This window comes from Macrobrachium nipponense, chromosome 37 (genome assembly GCF_015104395.2).
Source record: "Macrobrachium nipponense isolate FS-2020 chromosome 37, ASM1510439v2, whole genome shotgun sequence".
Taxonomy (NCBI): domain Eukaryota; kingdom Metazoa; phylum Arthropoda; class Malacostraca; order Decapoda; family Palaemonidae; genus Macrobrachium; species Macrobrachium nipponense.
The window spans coordinates 39,958,422-39,962,094 of record NC_061097.1 but is presented as its reverse complement, the minus strand read 5'-3'; the positions used below and the strand labels follow the sequence as shown (position 1 = coordinate 39,962,094).

Sequence of the window (3,673 nt, the reverse complement as noted above, 5' to 3'; positions counted from 1 at the left end):
TGAGAGCAGTACAAATAGGAAGAAGACCGCTGGGTAGACCAAGAACGAGGTGGATAGAGACATAATTGTCAGGGATCTTGAGGATGAAATCCAAAACTTAGAGGAAGCAAGGGAAATGGCTCGGGATAGAGACAGGTGGAGAGGAACTGTATCAGCCTTATGCCACTGGCCAGTGGCGGGAAGATAAAGTAAGTTAGTAAGTAATATATTAGTAGCTGGTATCTGCAGCCGATATCAGTGAAGATAGAGAAGATAATCGTGACTGGTGGAATCGTTTGCTCAGCACCAGCCATTGGTTGCAATGATATCGGCTGTGGTTATTTAACGGCAACTTTAAAAAATAAGATTTAAAAAAATAAATAAATAAACTGGTCAAAAAGGAGTAAAAATTTATCTAACTATGACGATACGAGCCAGTCAGTCACTTGCTGATTTAATCAGTTATTCAGTAAGTCAACCAGTCAGCAACATAACAAATCAGTCACATTCAGTCACTGGAACCAGTCACACGTAAATAAAAGTACTCGTACGCCAGCTAAGCAGTGCCAGTCAGCCGTTCAAAATAGTCACTGTGAACCGTTGAAAACAGTCCGTCAAACCGGTCAAATAACGTCAGTCAACCGTTTCAGCAATTACTGTGTTTTGTCAGTCAAACAGTGAATCGGTGAAAAGGAATAAAAGACTATGGATTCGAAAGTCGAGTAAGAGCCTTCAGTAATTTGTTATTGGAATGCGCATCGAGCGTAACAACTGAATGTCACTGTGCGTTAGATGATTATGCGTATTCGACCATGTTGTAATAATAATAATAATAATAATAATAAAAGTAGGAGTAGTAGTTGTAGTAACATCAACAGTATCCAAATAATGGTATCAATTACGGTGACCAGTTATCAATAGCAGAATGATTTTGTATAAACATTACGGCACGTAACTCCTGAACTCGTGGAAAGCTACGAAAAGCCATATTTCACTAACGCTTATTTTGCGAACATTTATTTCACAAATACAATTACAACGAATTAATTTAGAACGTGCATGGAAAACTTACCTATAATATCTTGCAGAACTTTCTGGATCATGTGATGTCAATGTTCATGACATCGAAATGATGCAGAGGTTTTTTGTAAAATCTCTTCTTTTTCTTCTTCTTCTTGTTTTGGGAGGATTTATTCGGGACCTTCGATTTCTGTAGTTATTTCAGCAGGCAGATTATGTTATCTTCGATGTTATATGCGAAGCGGAACGAGGTTATCTTTGACGGTAATAGAACTTTACTTGGCTACCGAAAGAGATTATCATCTATCTTGGACGCCACGAAGAGACGCACGTCGGAGCTTCGGACGGCATTTGTTTTCTCTGTCGTCAGCATATGTGTTCCGTGTTATCGGACGTTATCTTCATCGCCTGCAGCAGGTGTCTTACGAACCAAGCTAACATCACACAGACAAACAGAGTTGGAGATACAGCGATTTCAGCCTCGTGTCTGCTCACAAACTAGACCGAGAGACGTCTGGCGCGGATCCGTCAAAGCCATTCCCACAAGACTGAAGAGAAAGTTTCTATTCTTTTTTTTATTTTCTTTCCCTTACGCTTGCATCCTTCCCCTCCATTCTCTCGATCCCCGGGACCCCTTTGTGTGTACACATACAACCTCCAAAATTCGACGCAGGTCCCCCACCTCCACCCTAAGGCCTAGGCCTAGGGGTGAGTTCCTGCTTCTCTTCCCATAGGGAACATACTTTGTTGCCAAATTCTTGGTGGTTTCTGTTACTGGTTCCCTTATGCAATGTATATTAAGCGTAATTGTTGTGTGTATGTGTACTTACCTAAGCGTGCGCACGCTCATGCTCACACGAGAATACACTCAGGTTATAGTACAGTACACACACACACACACTTATGGATAGATAAATTGTATACGACCTTATATTTTGGCATATTTCCTCGAAGAACAGCAGGATTGTTTTTTATGACATTTTAGAAAACAATATCTTGTCTGGGATTTATTTAGATGTGTGTGTGTGTATGTGTGTGTGTGTGTGCTCCGTAGCTCAGGATACTCACCTTGTCTTACTGAGAGAGAGAAGAGAGAGAGAGAGAGAGAGAGAGAGAGAATCAGTCAAACGACTTAGACCTATATAAGTTGGACTCTTTCAGAATTCAGGAAAATCATTTCCTCACACTTTTAGTTAATGAACTCTCATCTGTGGACCTCCTTTATCAGTCATTTCACTTATTCACAAATCATTTGATATCTGCTTCACGAACATATTTTCAATTATCTGTCTTTTACTGTTGTAATATTCTTTTTCTCGTCCCGTCCATTGTTCGTATCAGGGGCGTCATTTTATTTTTCCTTTGTGGAGGCAAATGTTTATTTAAAGCTCCCCTTCTTAAAAGGGGGTGGGGGGGGGGGGGCGTGGCGAACGAAGCGAGCCTAAACCACCTCTTGGGGGGGGGGGGGGGTGGGGGAGACCGCTGTAAGGCCCCACCAGAAAATTTTTACGAATATCAACAAAATAGGAGCAATCTGAACCCACTTGTAAAAAGGAAGTTTGAAGAATTTTTTTTATTCCTTAAAAAATGCTGTACATAAAATTTTGAGATAATAAATGAAGATGAAAATGTAGTGGAAATTTCTGAGCAAATCAAGTATTGGTTCTAGAATATCTGCAATTTAGCATGTTGCATTAAATGTAGCTCGCTACCTACACAAGGGTCATTCAGGAAAACAAGAAAAGCTGATCTGAACAGGAAGATCTAAAGCTTGGGAAAATATGTAGAGATAAAATGGTACTTAATTTTAACAAGGTTCATCTAAGGAAATTTCAAAATAAACATATGCTTCATGTATATCAAATATTATCAACTGCATTAGTGGATGCCTCCTCGGTCTTAATTTAGCAAAATTATCAACCAGTACGTCATAATTTTAAGATTTCTAACAGGATCCTTTTCTAAGGCTATGAGAAGCAAGTCATCCAAGCGCTCGTTTTTTAACAGTAGTTCGTAGACGCGTTTTCACTAAACTAAACACTGAAAAGAGTCGTTCATTACTGACAGTAGTTACTGGGATGGTGGTGAGAATTTCAACGATTTTAAGAATTTCTGAATAGGCACGTTTTAATGGTTCGAGTTCATCATACAATTCAAAGAAATTCTTATGCTTTTCATTCTTAGTTAGAAAGTGACTGACATTTAGAAGGATTTCATCTCTGTGTATATCCATATAAAATTTTACTATGGTGGACAGTACTCATCATTTAAAAATTCGTTAGAATTACCGACAGCTGAATTCATCGCTGCTATCAGTGGCATACTATGATGGATCTACTATCCATCTCAGAGAGAAATCTGTCTAATATGTCAAAATAGATTCTTTTGAACGATACCTCAGGAGCAAGACTTGTATTGTCCTCTCTCATTCCTACAGTCGAATCACTTAAAACGTCTTTTAACTTGGATCCTCTTGGGTCTGACTTAATTGGAGTCTTTCAGGTTTGTATCAATCTCATATATAGCAAAAAAAAAAAAAAAATCTTTGCCTTTTCATAGATATTAGAGAAACCTTCATCTGTTCTCAAAACCTGTAGTTCTTTAACAGTTGACTGTACGAGAGAGCAAAGCTTCAGATAGCAACAATTCCTTAGCTTGTACTAGCTGGTCTGAC

At 38.9% G+C, this 3,673-nt stretch overlaps 1 protein-coding gene across 2 annotated transcripts in view; it reads right to left on the bottom strand.

Annotated features, from left to right (window-relative positions):
- LOC135209172 (uncharacterized) overlaps window positions 1-1,777 on the bottom strand; it is a 36,123-nt gene extending 34,346 nt beyond the window's left edge. The window contains exon 1 of one of the 2 annotated variants that reach the window (XM_064241850.1): window positions 1,052-1,777. The gene's annotated coding sequence lies outside the window, so the exon portion shown is untranslated. The remainder of the gene's footprint in view (window positions 1-1,051) is intronic. The other variant, XM_064241848.1, reaches the window with a different exon arrangement.
- Between the last annotated feature and the right edge of the window lie 1,896 nt (window positions 1,778-3,673).